The sequence below is a fragment of the Bos mutus genome, chromosome 1 (genome assembly GCF_027580195.1).
Source record: "Bos mutus isolate GX-2022 chromosome 1, NWIPB_WYAK_1.1, whole genome shotgun sequence".
Taxonomy (NCBI): Eukaryota; Metazoa; Chordata; class Mammalia; order Artiodactyla; family Bovidae; genus Bos; species Bos mutus.
Window position 1 is genome coordinate 82,169,763 of NC_091617.1, and position 17,757 is coordinate 82,187,519.

Here is a 17,757-nt window from a genome sequence, read left to right on the forward strand (position 1 = left end):
AGAAAGAGAAGCAGAGAGATGAAAGAAGAGAGGGGTAAGTATGAAACATGGTACTGTCTGTAGATATTCTGGATTTCTAGAAGACAGAAAGAATCAAAGGCAGTATTGAGATAAAACTCACAGTAAGAACGGGCAGGTATATGGGGGCACCGAAACAATAAGTAAGAAGGGATTTTTCTTAGAACTGTTTAGTGAATAAAAGAAACACCGAGGGACTTCCCTGGTGGTCCAGAGGTTAAAACTCCACGCTTCCACTGCAGGGGGCATGGGTTTGATCCCTGGTTGGTGAATTAAGATACTGTACGCCTCACGGTGTGACCAAAAAAAAAAAAAAAAGACAAGAAATACTGGTATGTGAGAAGGTTGTGAGGATATACCGGATACTGCTAATAAAAGGAGAGAATGGGAGCTTAGAAATGGCAACCTAAGAAGTTAGAAACATAATCAAGCATTTGAAGAGAGTAGTAGTATATCCAGGGCCAAAGAGTTCATAAATTTCCAATGTGTGCTCTTAACAGAGGTTTATACTAGCAAATGGAGGAAAAGGAAATAAAGTTTTAAGTGTATGTTTTTTTTGAAAGGGAAAGGGATATTGTAAATAATATGTACATCCTCTGAAATTGTGAAATACCCCTAACATTCCTCCTGACACATCTAGGCTAGAACTTAAACTATAGCTTAAACTATTTTGCCTCATTGTCAGGTCATGTTTTAAACTGCAAGAGTCACCTCAGCCTTAACACATGAACAGATGGTTGCTTTGCAAAGGATATTGTCAATTGTAATGGTCTTGGCACAGAAAACCTAAAGTCATCTATGTGTGAGGTAAAATGCAAAGTTGACGTCTAGAGAAACACAAATGTGGGGATGGGAAAGGAAAAAGAAATGATGCAAAGGTGACCTTAAGGAATTTGAAACTCCTCAAAGTTGTGGTAAACACTTTTCATGTTAAGTTATTAGCAAAAATCAAGGGCAAGTTTCTGATTGAAAAACATGTTTCGAGTAATGGAAAGAAGGAAATATAAGAGAATCTACAAGCAGAAATGCCATTGTCAGTGTAATAAGGACTGTCTCTAAGAACAGAGATAGTTGACATATAAAAGTGGACTGCTAATTTTCTACATAAGTTATGGGAAAATAAAATATACCAAGATAGGATAAAGGGATTGCATCTAGAGCTAATAAACAATGATTCTTGGCTGGCTGGCGTTCATTCATACATTGCAACAAGTCTATTAAGCACCTATGATGTGACAGGCGTCATGGTATCATATACTGATTTGTAAAAATGGGTGAGACATTGTCTTTTAGGAAAGCACACTCTTTAAGGGGAGTCAGAAATATGAATTAATCTCTGAAATCTATTCATCTAGTTGAATATAATTAAAACATAATCCAGATATTCATCCTTGGTATTCTTTCACTTCCCCTTTCAATTTTTCTCTCTCCTCAGGTCCTTGCTCCCAGGTACCTGTTGGAGTCCTCCCCAGGATATGTGCTGGTGGGGATATGAAGTACTGTTAATATAGAACTCTTTTAAAAAAAATAAGTTTTGGAGAATTCCCTGGCAGTTCATTGGTTAGGATTCTGTGCTTTCACTGTCGAGGGCCTGAGTTTAATCCCTGGTCGAGGAGCTAAGATCCTGCAAGCCTCTTGGGACAACTACCCTACCCCACCAAGAAGGAAGGGTTTTTGGCAGGGAGTAAATATAATATACGCTCATTGAAAACACAGACTTCCCAGGTGGGTACAATGGTAAAGAACTTACCTGCCAATGCAGGAGATGCAGATATGATCCCTGGGTTGGAAAGATCCCCTGGAGTGGGAAATGGCAGCCCACTCCAATTTTCTTGCATGGAATATTCCATGGACAGGGGAGCCTGGTGGTCTACAGCTGATGGGGTCACAAAGACTTGGACACAACTGAGTAATTGAATACCCATGCATTGAAAACACAGACAAGAAAATAAAAGAAGATAGCAATCCTCATAATCCCATTATCCTGGACAAAGTTAGCTCTTGTTATTTTTGTTTTTTATGTCTAGCTGTCCATTCAGTTCAGTTCAGTTCAGTCGCTCAGTCGTGTCCCACTCTTTGCGACCCCATGAATTGCAGCACGCCAGGCCTCCCTGTCCATCACCAACTCTTGGAGCTCACTCAAACTCACGTCCATCGAGTCAGTGATGCCATCCATCCATCTCATCCTCTGTCGTCCCCTTCTCCTCCTGCCCCCAATCCCTCCCAGCTGTCCGTTGGAGAAGTAAATGGCAACCCACTCCAGTATGCTTGCCTGGAAAATTCCATGGACAGAGGAGCCTGGTGGGCTATAGTCCAAGGGGTCACAAAGGGACATGAATGAGAAACTAACACTTTCACTCTCAGTTATCCATATCTTTCCCTCTGCATTTCTATCTAGCACTCTTTTTTTTTTTAAACAGAAATTTTATATACATACTGTTTTATAACTTTTTTTTTTCATGCTATATATCGTGGACCTGTTTCCCTGGTTTTGACATAGATCTACATTCTTACTTTAAATGGCTGCAGAGCATTCCTTTACGTGGCTATAGGACTATTTAACTTGAACTCTTTAATTGAGGCCCTTAACTAGTCTTCCTGGCCCTTCTTCAAGCATGTGTATGTATTCAGAGGGCCCTCTCTTTGATTTTGTGAGATTAGAGGAACCTGTTAGAATAAAACTTGACACAAAGGAAAGTGAAATGAAAATGGTTGATGAAAGGGACATTTTTTAATTTAAATATTTTATAATAATTTCTTGCAAATGAGATGACCTTTTCATTCTTTTGAATCTCTGAAAGTGTCTGAGAGACTTCAAGTCAAACCCCATTACACCTGTTTAGAATGAAGTATCAAAGCTTCTACAAGGGGGCTTTAAAAAATTATTTATTTTTTAATTGAAGGGTAATTGCTTTACAGAATTGTGTTGGTTTCTGCCAAACATCAACATGAATCAGCCATAGGTATACATATGTCCCCTCCCTCTTGAACCTCCCTCCCACCTCCCACCCCATCCCATACCTCTAGGTTGTTACAGAGCTCAGTTTGAGTTCCTGAATTATACAGAAAATTCCTATTGGCTATCTAGTTTACATATGGTAATGTAAGTTTCCATGTTACTCTTTCCATACATCCCACGCTTCTCCTTTCTACCCACCCAGCTGTGTCCATAAGTCTGTCCTCTATGTCTATGTCTCCACTGTTGCCCTGAAAATAATTTCATCAGTACCATCTTTCTAGATTCCATATATATGTGTTAGTATACAATATTTGTTTTTCTCTTTCTGACTTACTTCACTCTGTATAATAGGCTTTAGGTTCATCCATCTCATTCAGTTCAGTTCAGTCGCTCAGTCGTGTCCGACTCTTTGAGACGCCATGAATCGCAGCATGCCAGGCCACCCTGTCCATCACCAACTCCCAGAGTTCACTCAAACTCACGTCCATCGAGTCGGTGATGCCATCCAGCCATCTCATCCTCTGTCGTCCCCTTCTCCTCCTGCCCCCAACCCCTCCCAGCATCAGGGTCTTTTCCAATGAGTCAACTCTTCGCATGAGGTGGCCAAAGTATTGGAGTTTCAGCTTTAGCACCAGTCCTTCCAATGAACACCCAGGACTGATCTCCCTTAGGATGGACCTAAGGTTGGTTGGACCTCCTTGCAGTCCAAGGGACTCTCAAGAGTCTTCTCCAACACCACAGTTCAAAAGCATCAATTCTTCAGCACTCAGCTTTCTTCACAGTCCAACTCTCACATCCATACATGACCACTGGAAAAACCATAGCCTTGACTAGACAGACCTTTGTGGGCAAAGTAACATCTCTGCTTTTGAATATGCTATCTAGGTTGGTCATAACTTTCCTTCCAAGGAGTAAGCATCTTTTAATTTCATGGCTAAAGTCACCATCTGCAGTGATTTTGGAGCCCCAGAAAATAAAGTCTGACACTGTTTCCACTGTTTCCCCATCTGTTTGCCATGAAGTGATGGGACCAGATGCCATGGTTTTAGTTTTCTGAATGTTGAGCTTTAAGCCAACTTTTTCACTTTCCTCTTTCACTTTCATCAAAAGGCTTTTGAGTTCCTCTTCACTTTCTGCCATAAGGGTGGTGTCATCTGCATATCTGAGGTTATTGATATTTCTTCCGGCAATCTTGATTTCAGCTTGTGCTTCTTCCAGCCTAGCATTTCTCATGATGTACTCTGCATAGAAGTTAAATAAGCAGGGTGACAATATACAGCCTTGATGTACTCCTTTTCCTATTTGGAACCAGTCTGTTGTTCCATGTCCAGTTCTAACTGTTGCTTCCTTAGAACTGACCTAAATGCATTCCTTTTTATGACTAATATTCCATATGTATGTGTACCACAGCTTCTTTATCTATTCATCTGTCAGTGAACATCTAGGTTGCTTCTATGTCCTAGCTATTGTAAATAGTGCTATAATGAACGTTGGGGTCCATGTGTCTTTTTCAATTTTGTTTTCCTTAGAGTATATGCCTAATAGTGGGATTGCTGGGTCATATGGTGGTTTTATTCCTAGTTTTTTAAGGAATAAAAAAACTCCATACTGTCTTCCATAGTGGCTGTATCAATTTTACATTCCCACCAACAGTGCAAGAGGGTTCCTTTTCTTCACACCCTTTCCAGCATTTATTGTTTGTAAACTTTTTGATGATGGCCATTCTGACCAGTGTGAGGCGATATCTCGTTGTAGTCTCAATTTGCATTTCTCTAATAATGAGTGATGTTGAGCATCTTTTCATATGTTTATTAGCCATTTATATGTCTTCTTTGGAGAAATGTCTTTTTAGGGCTTTTCCCCACTTTTTGATTGGGTTGTTTGTTTTCTGGTATTGACTTGCATATACCTGCTTGTGTATTTTGGAAATTAATCCTTTGTCAGTTGTTTCATTTGCTGTTATTTTCTCCTGTTCTGAGAGTTGTTTTTTCACCTTGTTTATAGTTTCCTTTGCTGTGCAAAAGCTATTAAGTTTAATCAGGTCCCACTTGTTTATTTCTGTTTTTATTTCCATTACTCTAGGAGTTGGGTCATAGAGTTGCTGTTATTTATGTCATAGAATGTTCTGCCTATGTTTTCCTCTAAGAGTTTTATAGTTTCTAGCCTTACATTTAGGGTCTTTAATCTATTTTGAGTTTATCTTTATGTATGGTGTTAAGAAGTGTTCTAATTTCATTCTTTTGCATGTGGCTGTCCAGTTTTCCCAGCATCACTTATTGAAGAGTCTGTCTTTGCCCCATTGTATATTCTTGCCTCCTTTGTCAAAAGTAAGGTACCCATAGGTATGTGGGTTTATCTCTGAGCTTTTTATCTACAAGAGGGCTCTTTACCTCAGTGTTTGTAGAGATTATCATAAATGCACTGAGGAGCCAGTGCTTCCTGGAAAGTTATTTACTGGGACAATAAATCAAGAAGAGACTCCACTGACCCCAATCTTCAGTGATAAGGGAGTCAGAAGTTAGGTGAGGCTAAGGAACACTGAAGTGTGTGGGAATGAGGACCCACATGCCCATGAGGCATGTGAGACATCAGGAGATTGTCTAGGGCTGTCCTAAACCTGCTTGGTAGGGCTGTGTTGTTTTGGGAATCTAGAGGGGACATGGTAGTCACTGGGCTTCTCTGATGGCTCCAACAGTAAAGAACCTGCTTGCAATGCAGGAGATGCTGGAGACTTGGGTTCGATCCTGGGGTCAGGAAGATCCCCTGGAGGAGGAAATGGCAGCCCACTCCAGTATTCTTGCCTGGAGAGTCCCATGGACAGAGGAGCCTAGTGGGCTACAGTCCATGGAGTCACAAAGAGTTGGATACAACTAAAGCAAATGAACATATGCATACACATGGTAGTCATTGCAGGTAAGTGGTTAAGACTAGGAAACGGCCTGTGTCTGGCTGGACCTAAGACCATGAGAATCTTCATGCTGTAGTTTGTAGGGAGAAGTGGATATGGATGTCATGCCTTGGTGTTTCAGAGGACGATCACCATAGTGATAGAGGTGGCCATGAAAAGCAGAGACAGAAGAGCAAGGTGTCCATCATGTGGCTTAACTGCACCCATAGACTGACCAAGTGCTGCTTCTGAGTCTTGTTTTCCGGCTAGGTTCTTGCTGACCGAGGGAACCCATTTAGTTCTCTCTCTGGACCTGGCACCTTCCCCACAAACTCCATGGGCTCCACACCTATGGTGAGACGGAGACTCAGCTGTGGGCCACCAAGGTCACCTGGGGGATTGTGGGGAAGGAGGCAGGAGCGGAAAAGCAGAGGTGATGGAGGAGGAAGCGTGGGCAGTGCTCATTTCCCTCACCAGGCAGGTGGGCAAGGCCTGTGTTTCCTTTCTGGGGCATAGCGGGGCAGCATGTCCTTGGGCTGGTGCAGTGTAGAAGCAGGAAATGGAGCCAGCGAGGCATAGGTGGGGGCTGGGTGGTGGCCGGGTCCAGCAGGGAGGAGATGAAGATGGTCTCCAGCAGGCTGAGCACCATCAGGGACAGACACAGGGCAAAATAGACACTGGGAGGAAGCTGGGCCTACCTGAGGGCCAGAGGCACCAGCCAGGACTTTATTCCTCTCTTCCAATCCCACCCTGGGAAGCACAGCCTCTTTTGCCCAGTATATCTCCCTTCCCTGAGCCAGTTCCGCCAGTCCCTCTCACCCTTCTCTTCTCAAGAGCTGGAGGGGCCATACTGATGAGGGGGGTGCCACTGGCAGGGAGTAAGTCATTCATCATGAGCAGGAAGACACTGTAGCCCAGCAGAAGAGTTATCTTGAATGAGGCAAGGTTCTTTTTTTAAGTATTATTATTTTATTTTAATTGGAGGCTAATTTACAATATTGTATTGGTTTTGCCATACATTGACATGAATCCACCATGGGTGTACATGTGTTCCCCATCCTGAACCCCTCTCCCACCTCCCTCCCCATCCCATCCCTCTGGGTCATCCCAGTGCACCATCCCTGAGCACCCTGTATCATGCATCGAACCTGGACTGGTGATTCATTTCACATATGATAATATACATGTTTCAATGCCATTCTCCCAAATCACCCCACCCTCACCCTCTCCCACAGAGTCCAAAAGACTGTTCTATACATCTGTGTCTCTTTTGCAGTCTCACCTACAGGGTTATCGTTACCATCTTTCTAAATTCCATATATATGCATTAGTATACTGTATTGGTGTTTTTCTTTCTGGCTTACTTCACTCTGTATAATAGGCTCCAGTTTCATCCACCTTCTTAGAACTGATTCAAATGTATTCTTTTTAATGGCTGAGTAATACTCCATTGTGTATATATACCACAGCTTTCTTATCCATTCATTTGCTGATGGACATCTAGGTTGCTTCCATGTCCTGGCTTTTATAAACAGTGCTGCGATGAACACTGGAGTACACGTGTCTCTTTCAATTCTGGTTTCCTTGGTGTGTATACCCAGCAGTGGGATTGCTGGGTCATATAGAAGTTCAACATTCAGAAAACTAAGATCATGGCATCTGGTCCCATCACTTCATGGCAAATAGATGGAGAAACAGTGGAAACAGTGTCAGACTTTATTTTCTGGGGCTCCAAAATCACTGCAGATGGTGATTGCAGCCATGACATTAAAAGATGCTTACTCCTTGGAAGGAAAGTTATGACCAACCTAGATAGCATATTCAAAAGCAGAGATGTTACTTTGCCCACAAAGGTCTGTCTAGTCAAGGCTATGGTTTTTCCAGTGGTCATGTATGGATGTGAGAGTTGGACTGTGAAGAAAGCTGAGTGCTGAAGAATTGATGCTTTTGAACTGTGGTGTTGGAGAAGACTCTTGAGAGTCCCCTGGACTGCGAGGAGATCCAACCAGTCCATCCTAAGGGAGATCAGTCCTGGGTGTTCATTGGAAGGACTGATGCTAAAGCTGAAACTCCAATACTTTGGCCACCTCATGCGAAGAGTTGACTCATTGGAAAAGACCCTGATGCTGGGAGGGGTTGGGGGCAGGAGGAGAAGGGGACGACAGAGGATGAGATGGCTGGATGGCATCACCGACTCAATGGACGTGAGTTTGAGTGAACTCCAGGGGTTGGTGATGGACAGGGAGGCCTGGCGTGCTGCGATTCATGGGGTCGTAAAGAGTCGGACATGACTGAGCAACTGAACTGAACTGAATGGATGGCAGTTCCATTTCCAGTTTTTTAAGGAACCTCCACACTGTTCTTACTAGTGGCTGTGCTAGTTTGCATTCCCACCAACAGTGTAAGAAGGTTCCCTTTTCTCCACATCCTCTCCAGCATTTATTGCTTGTAGACTTTTGGATAGCAGCCATTCTGACTGGCATGAAATGGTACCTCATTGTGGTGAGGCAAAGTTCTTATTTCCTGCTGTCAGGTAAAAGCTGAGGGCGTCAATGGTGAGCGGAAAGCTACTGGGCACCAGGAGGTTTAAGATGAAGAGGCTGGGCCTGCACCTGTTGGCCATCTGGTAGGAAGGAGTGTGGAGAATGTGGCAAATAACTGATGCCAGAGGGCTCAACTCTATATTTGATTATTCATTCTTTGCTGATGTCCAATTAGGTTGGTCATGGGTTGACCTCTCTGGGTAATAGATGGATTGAATTGTGCCCTGTTCAGAAGTGCCACCAATTTCATTGTCTAATTTCCCCTTATGTCCCACTTTCTGGGAACACAATTATAGACTTTTGTGGGAAAATGGGGCTCTTTGGACCATTGGACAGGACCATCCATTTTTATAAAAGTCCAGCTGCTCCTCCTGTCTGCAAGGCAAATGCATTGGGGATCCTTCTTGAGGGCAGTTAGGATAGAAAGTGGAATGAGGAGCAGGTGCTCAACTCCTTAGAATTATTTTTACATCCTAAAGAGCCTTAGATTAAGAGGAAAATCAAGAGCAACTTGGAAGTCAAACAGGGGCCCCTGGACTTACATAGGAAATGAGTTGGTCATATAGGTTGCTGTCCATCAACATCTTTGGGGTGGCCTTGCTGGTGTTCAGAAGCTCCCACTCCCCCTGGGTCTGAGTGACATTTCAAGGTATATCTGTTATCACCCACAATTCCTTGTCCAGGAGCATGCTGTCCACTGCAAGTAGGCCAGGGTAGCTCAGTCCAGAGAGTCCTCAAGTCTCCTGCCCACAAGATTCAATTCCTCCCCCACTGAGCTTCTTCCACAGATTCTCCTCTCTGTCCTTTTAAAGTAGGCATCTAGGTTTTCTCAGAAGTGGGTCATAGGACCAGAAATTCATATACATGTGGGCTGCAGCATTAGGAGGATTTTTTGTTGTTGTTGTTAGAGTCAAAGTTATGGGAAGATTAGTTATGACTCAAACATGAGTCAAGAAATTTTTGGAGGGACTTTCTTGGTGGTCCAGTGGTTAAGAATCTGCCTGCCAATGCAGGGGACACAGGTTCGATCCCTAGTGTCCCCTTCGTTGTCTAAGGGGAACTAAGATCCCACATGCCTTGGGGCAACTAAGCCTGTAGCACAACTAGAGCTACATGTACCCTAGAGCCCATGCTCCGCAACTAGAGAGTAGCCCCCACTCTGCAACTAGAGAGAAAGCCTGCGTGCAGCAACGAAGACCCAGCGCAGCCAAAAATAAGTCAATAAAATAAATAAAAAGAATTTTGGGAGTCTTTCCTATTTTTCTTCTCAATTCCCCAATTCTTTGTGTTGTTTCAGTGGAATAAATCTTGAACAGCTCAGTATTTTTATAATTACATGCATGCCAGTTATAATGATTTATTTATCTGATTCTTCCATAGGACACCTGGTAGCTTAAGTTACATTAATTACTGGTTAAAGTGTATTGGCTGTTAATGTTAACAGGCTTGAGCTAAAAATTATACATGTGCAGCAGGTCAGGGTCAGGTTAGATTCATTTGGTGGAAGGGCTATCTAAGGTAAAGCAGTAGTTTTTGTTTATTTTTTAAACTTTATTGAGAAATTAAAGCAGTAGTTCTTAATCCTGTCTGCACATTAGTGTCACCTGGCGAGATAGAAAGAAATCACAGTAGTAGAACCCCATTGGAACAATTAACTTGGAGTTTCTGGGGTAATGCATAGTTATTGGTATTTTTAAAAAGATTCAGTGGGCAGCCAGAGTTGAGAAGCACTGATCTAAAACCTCCCTAAATAATGCCTGCATCACTGATATATCTTCCTCTGAACCTTAAATGGCTGCCACAATGTGTCTCACTCACCTGTGTAGAGGAGGGGACTGAAGGTGAGCAGGCAGGTCTGTTGGTCAAAAGGAAAGTAGAAGGTGTCTGGGTTATAGGTGCTGGTCACCCTCATTGGCCTGTGGTACTATAATTCGACCTTGGCTGCTGAGATAGGTAATGAGACCTGGGGTGCCTGACCCACATCCACACTGCTTGTGAGAAGCAGAGAGAGAGGTGCTGTGGGTGCCTTCATCAGCTCCCTCCCTTCCCAGGTCTCCTACTGTGCTCACTCTTGGGGCTATTTCTTTAAGGTCACTCTCTCTTGTCTCTTCTGCTCATAGTGTTTTGTGAGAGTCAACTCATTGAGACTGTGCCCTGATCTGAATCTGCTGGTGTCCCTGTGCCCTGCACTGACCCTTGGTTGCTCTTTTCAGATGGGCTTCATGCTGGCTTTCCCTGACCCGGATATACACGATTCCTCAATGCTGATATCTGGAAGCCACAGGTTCTCAGCTGATACAGTGAGTCTGTTGTTGCTGATGCACTCTACTGTGTTCTAGCTAATGAAAGGCTAGATGTGTAGTCCCACATCTACAGCCAGGTCAGTAGAAGCAGAGGTGAGTGATGGTGGAGCCACTCCAGCCCTTCCCTTTCTTCTTCTCTTTCTTTTTGGCCATACTAAATGGCAGGCAAAACTTTCCCATACCAGGGATCAAACCCATGTCCCCTGCAGTGGAAGCACAGAGTCTTAACCACTGGACCACCAGGGAAGTAGTCTTTAAACTCTGATACTCTTATTCCCACTGAGGTCCCTAATGACCACACCCTATCTCCCCTTCTTTATTAGCCAAGTATCATTGGCAATGGAGAAGGAAATGATAACCCACTCCAGTATTCTTGTCTAGGGAATCCCAGGGACGGAGGAGCCTGGTGGGCTGCCGTCTATGGGGTTGCACAGAGTCGGACATGACTGAAGCAACTTAGCAGCAGCAGCATTGGCAAAGTACCCCTTAATGGCCTTTTTTCTAGGCAGACATTAAATACAGCCCAAAACCACTTGGACCCAGGGTTGTACCAGTGCATTGGTCTGCAAACACTTGGCCATTTTCTTGGGTTACGAGTTCTGTCTTCCTAAGCTGCCCAGGGTGATTTGCGTCTCCTGGACCAGTTCTAGATGAACTTATTTGGTCCAGGAACAATTTATACATTGGGTAGAGGTCTGGAAAACCTTTAAGTCACTCTTAAAATTTAAACTTATAATTGGTAGTGGGAAAGGGGGGAGAGTTGATCTGCTTTACCGTAGTAATCCACAGGAATGATGTCAGAAGCTGGAGCTGTGCATCCTGGTAAAGAAATTCCCATCCAGGCTTATTAGTGCAAAAAGATTTGGCCCGTGCCCACTACATATTCTTATAAATATTTACTAATTTATTGGAGCAGGCATCATTTTAGATGCTGATCTATCTTTTCCTTATTGTCTCCCCTTGTACCTAGGAACAATTTAGGTTTGTTTGTTTTTTTTTAAAGAAAGGTCTTAATTTTTTTTGTTTTTTTGTTTTTATTTTTTCAGTTGGAGGATAATTGCTTTACAATATTGTGTTAGTTTCTGCCATAAATCAACATGAATCTTCCACAGGTATACATATGTCCCCTTCCCTCTTGAACCTCCTTCCCACCTCCCACAACATCCCATCCCTCTAGGCTGTCACAGAGCATTGGGTTTGAGTCCTTGTATCATATAGCATATTCCCACTGGCTATCTGTTTTACACGTGGTAATGTGTATGTTTCAGTGTTAATCTCTCAATTCATCACTTCCTCTCCTTTCCCCACTGTGTCCACAAGTTTGTTGTCTATGTCTACGTCTCCTTTGCTGCTCTGCAAATAGTTTCAACAGTACCATCTTTCTAGACTCCATGTATATGTGTTAATACATTATATTTGTTTTTCTCTTTCTGACTTACTTCACTCTGTATAATAAGCTCTTGGTTCATCTGCTTCATTAGAACTGACTCAAATGCAATGCTTTTTATGGCTGAGTAATATTCCATTGTATATATGTACAACAACTTCTTTATCCATTCGTCTGTTGATGGACATCTATGTTGCTTCCATCTCCTAGCTATTGTAAATAGTGCTGCAATGAACATCAATTCAGGTTTTAATTGACATAAAGATCACTTCTTTCTGGAACTTTCCAGAAAGGTCAGGACTCAAGGATAAATCCTTCCTGAAAAAATGTCACTGCAGCCTTCTTCTCTGTGTCTCCCCATCCCATAGGAAAACCCTCTAATTGCTCCAGAATCCATTCATAGTACCTGTTGCTCACCACTAGACCAATACAATGTTGGGCTGAGAGGGCAGAGGATTATTATCCCCTATTAGAAGCAACAGAAAGTGAGGATCAGGTCTCATCACTTCCAGGATGGCAGACAGATGAAAGATATGTTGACTTGAGTGGGAATGCTGACCTTGGTAGCTGGACAGAAGACCTTTAAATCAAACAATGCTTGGAAGGCAGCAGGATCTACCCCATGCTGGTCAAATCCTGAGCAACTGATGGTGAAAATGTTGCCTCTTCCTGAAGCCAGCAGAGACCCTGTGAGAGAGAGCCTCCATTACTAGGATAGGAGCCTCTCTGCAGAGAGAGAAAACAGAGGACTCACTGGGAGGAGTGGGTGAGCCCTCCTCCTTCTTGGGCCAAGACTTCTTAAGGTCAAAATCCTTCCTGCCAGGGCTGGAGAGGATGGGCTGATCTGGTAGGCAAATGGTGGAAATGGATGTGGTGAGCTGAGTCAGTATCTATTCTCATTGTTCATCCTCATGCAAAATCTGCCCAAATCTGTATGCAAACTCATCCTTGATGTAATGGCAGCCACTTCAAGAAGGCCTGTGGTGCACCCATCATAAGTCTCTTGGATCTACCTACTAGTACCACCTAGCACTGCCCTTGGACTTGTACTCAAGGTCATTTATAAATCTGCTCTAATGATTTCTCATCCTCATTTTCAGGGACTTCTGTTTACCTAAGACAGAGTTAATTTATCAAGAAGATAAGATAGATAATCAACTGCGCTTACTTACTAGGCAGATACGGGAAACACGAAGTAGGTATTCTGAATATGTGCTTATTTTGGTGCTTTAGCTTATTTTGCCCTTCTCAGATTTAGTCTTCTCAGATAGCTTAGGACTTATTTCTAGCACTGGGATCATTAGGCCATATCACTGAGCCAATCATAGTAAGCCCTATGTGGATCTTTGTTCTTGGCCATGGCCAGGGAGCTATTTGGGTAGTACCTGAGCAGAATCTTTGCTCTGTTTCCTTTTTTTTTTTTTAATCTTTTTTTCCCCTGCCTTCTCTCTTTCTCTATATCTTTCCATAATATTTAAGGTACCTACCCAGACTGGGAACAAGTATTTCCCCGTGGAGGCAAAGTATCTGTTTTCTTCTACCTCAGATTGATTCCTATCCTCCCTTGATATTTTACTTACTCTTTCAGGGCTACTCTTTTCATAGACATCATATCAAAGGAGGTAGGGAGGTTAGGATGAAGGTGTGGTGGAAAGGGCACTGGAGGACAAGAAAAGGCAGATTTGGAAAGGTAGTGAAATGAGATCCCTATGCAGGCAGGGAGTGAGGAGAGCTCTGTGTCCTGAGCAGTGGAATATCTTTCTATCTGTCACCAAAAGGAAATCAAGACACTGACATTATGGAAGAAATATTTAACTTGTTAATTCTAATGTCCTTCACGTGCTAGAAGAAAGTTCCTATATATGCTTCAGAACCACACTCTGGTCTTCTCTGTTCTTGCCCCATCTTACCTTGAAGCAGAAGGTTGACAGTGAGACAGAGGAGGAATCCCCTCACAGCGGGCCACCTTCCTTCCATCCTCTTCTTCTGGACTCTCCTCTGGGGACTTGCCAGTAGCCCCCAAACCCTGGTGCTTAAAGGAGCTCCAACCATACCTTGGTTCCTGGTTTTGAATACTGCTCATGACAGCTGACCACTCCCTGGTGAGAGGCTATGGCCAGAGAGGTCACAGCAGTTTCCTGCTTTGCCCCTGTCCATGAATGCCTTCTGAGCTCCAGACAGGGAGGAAGTTGGGCCAAGACTAAGGGAAAAGTATCCTGTTTGGCAGCTCTATACTGAGATCAATAACAAAATAACTCACTTTAATGAGAGAGTGTGGACTGGTGAAATAAGAATTATTACTTTTCTAAAGCCAGGGAATCTGCAGATTTGGAAAGGTGACAATATTTAGTGATTTGGTTACATATTTATTAAGAATAATTGAAAATACCAAATTATAAATCTTTATTCATAGCTTCATTATCTATTGTTTATATTTTTCCAACATCCCCTAGCTAGATTTCCTCCTTCCAGTCTTTCTGCCTCCCTGATTCGTTCTCCCCCAGACTAATGTTTTCTATACAAGTTTTACTCTATGTATTGATTCCATGATAACAGATGTCACAAAACTAAGTTAACAGATCTGTTTTTAACATTTTTGTGTTGTCAATAGTGATATACATTATCATAAACTAGTAATCCAGCTACCATCAATATTAACGGCCTGTGTCAATGTTATGTCTTATGTCACATCTTTATAAAAAGTACAATTTAACCAAATGAGTGAATTGGAACATTGTTATGTTAAGTATCTTAAGTCACATTTCCAGAAAGACTTGAAAATGTTTTCTTGCAGAAGGGATGAAGAGTCAGACCTAGAGTACAAAAGAAACTTTGTTCAGAATGTAAGATCATGACAGTCCAAAATAGAAACGGCTAAGGAAGGCAGGAATGTCCCACTTTGGGGGCCCAAAGTGGGAAAATATAGAACAGAAGGCTGCAATGTCTTTTGTTTAAAGTTTGAAATGTCTATAGTCTTTCAGTCCTACCAGCTCTGTAAGTCATTGCTTCCCTTCTTTGGAAACTTGGCCAAGGGATTGGGCCATCATGTCATATAGGACCAAAGTACTACTGTGTTTGTATCTACATAGACACACCTGTGGGGTGCTGGGCTCCTGGACTGGCCAAGAGTGAAGGGCTGGCTGTCAAGGGACACTTGAGTTCCACAGGTAGGCTATACTCACAGGCCCTGGAACTAGGAAAGGAGGGTTAACTTCAAGCCATGCTGCAAGTGGCTGAAGATAGTTGATACATACCTTGTTTTTAATAAAGTTGGCTGAAAAATGGGACCTAAGTTCTGATTGGACTCAGAAGTAGACATAGCTGTCAGGAGATGGAAGTGATAGAGGCAGGAGAATAAAGCACTGAGGCACAGGCTTGCTTCTGACCTGGAGAATCGGAGTTTCAACTCTGGGATCTGGAGATCTCAGGGACTATTATTTCTCCTGCTGCTGCTGTTGCTGCAGGAGATAACTAACATATTGAGTACTCTATTGTATGCCAGGCATTGTATTAGGCTGATGCAAATGTAACTGTGGTTTTGGACCGTTAATTTTAAATCGTTATATCTAGGCTCAAACACATCTTTATTAATCAAATTAGGAACCATTACAATCAACACATTTTTGCCAATAAGAAATGTTTGTTTATTCCTGTAGCATAAAAATCCATGTTTCTGGATTCATCGAACTCTTGGAAAGAATTTTCTGCCTCCTACTGGTTACGGAAGTGTTTTCCCTGCAAAAAGTTGTTAAGATGTGTGAAGATCTGGTAATTGGTTGGCAAGAGGTCAGGTGAATATGGCGGATGAGGCAAAACTTTGTAGCCCCGTTCACTCAACTTTTGAAATGTTGGTTGTGCAACGTGCAGTTGGGCATTATTGTGGAGAATTGGGCCCTTTCTGTTGACCAATGCTGGCTGCAGGTGTTGCAGTTTTTGGTGCATCTCATCGATTTGCTGAGCGTACTTCTCAGATGTAATGGTTTTGCCAGGATTCAGAAAGCTGTAGTGGATCAGACCGGCAGCAGACCACCGAACAGTGACCAGGACCCTTTTGTTGGTATAAGTTTGGCTTTGGGAGTTGTTTTGGAGCTTCTCAGTCCCACCACTGAGCTCGTCATTGCCAGTTGTCATATAACATCCACTTTTCATCGCATATCACAATCTGATCAAGAAAGCGTTCATTGTTGTTATGTACAATAAGAGAAGACAACACTTCAAAATAACGATTGTTTTGATTTTCAGTCAGCTCAGGAGACACTCACTTATCAAGTTTTTTACCTTTCCAATTTGTTTCAAATGCCGAATGACCATAGAATGGTTGATGTGGAGTTCTTCAGCAGCTTCTTGTGTCTCAATTCTTTATGTGTAAGAGGATCGGCTTTGATGATCCTCTCAGTTGGTTGCTATCAACTTCCAGGGGCTGGTCCCTGTGCTCCTCACCTTCAAGGCTCTGCTCTCCCTTGCAAAACCTCTTGAACCACCATTGCACTGTATGTTCGTTAGCAGTTCCTGGGCCAAATGCATTGCTGATGTTACAAGTTGTCTTTGCTGCTTCACAACCTGTCTTGAACTCAAATAAGAAAATCACTCAAATTTGCTTTTAGTCTAACATCATCTCCCTAGTCTAAAATAAATGTAAAATAAACAGTAAGTAATAAGTCACTAGCAAAGAAACATAAAGTGAGAAATGCACATTAAAATGATGTATAACATAGCCACATTTATTTAAGAATGTATTCCAGTATCAAACAGCAAAGTCCAACAATGCAATTACTTTTGCACCAACCTAATATGTCTAATTTTATGTCATCCCCCAACATTCCTACAGTGCAGATACTGGATAGGAGTATGTGGAAAAAAAGAAATGGAGCCAAGTAAATAGACAGATGGCAATGGGATCTTGTATTTTCTGATCATATTTTAGAACATAAACACACTTGAGGAAAATATAAATTTTGTTATTAACCACTGATCATCTTTTATAAAAATACCTAAAATGATGAACTAGAAAACATTTTCAAATAAAGCAATAAAAATGATAGTACTTAAAATAACCAGGGTTTCAGGTTTTCTAGTGCTTATGGTTTATAACAAGCCATATAAGAGTCACATAGTTTTTCATCATGAACACTGGGTCTCTTTCTACCTTCAGAATTCTTTACTTGTAAAAGGTGCTTTTCACATTGGCCAGTCCTCCATCTCAGATAAATTATTAAGCACCTGGAATTCTTGTCTAGGAGACGTACTGGCTTAGGTTAGCTCTCAGAGTTCATGCTAGCACAGAGTTCCTTGTTACCAGTGTGGTTTGGATACCCATCCTGCATATGCCTGCCTCCTCCTTCCCTTCTCCAGTAGGCTCTCAGATGGGGAAAGGTAGCCATATTTAAACAGAACTTCAGTAGCTAGATTGTCATTTTCTGAGGCCATTAGAAATAGCTGTCTCCAACATTCTCTGGGAGAAGGCAATGGCACCCCACTCCAGTACTCTTGCCTGGCAAATCCCATGGACGGAGGAGCCTGGTAGGCTGCAGTCCATGGGGTTGCTCAGAGTTGGACACAACTGAGCGACTTCACTTTCACTTTTCACTTTCATGCATTGGAGAAGGAAATGACAACCCACTCCAGTGTTCTTGCCTGGAGAATCCCAGGGACGGGGAAGC

The 17,757-nt window shown here is 42.6% G+C and overlaps 1 pseudogene; it reads right to left on the minus strand.

Moving 5' to 3' along the window:
- Positions 1-6,130: 6,130 nt before the first annotated feature.
- LOC102285887 (5-hydroxytryptamine receptor 3C-like) lies at positions 6,131-16,246 on the minus strand (annotated as a pseudogene).
- Between the last annotated feature and the right edge of the window lie 1,511 nt (positions 16,247-17,757).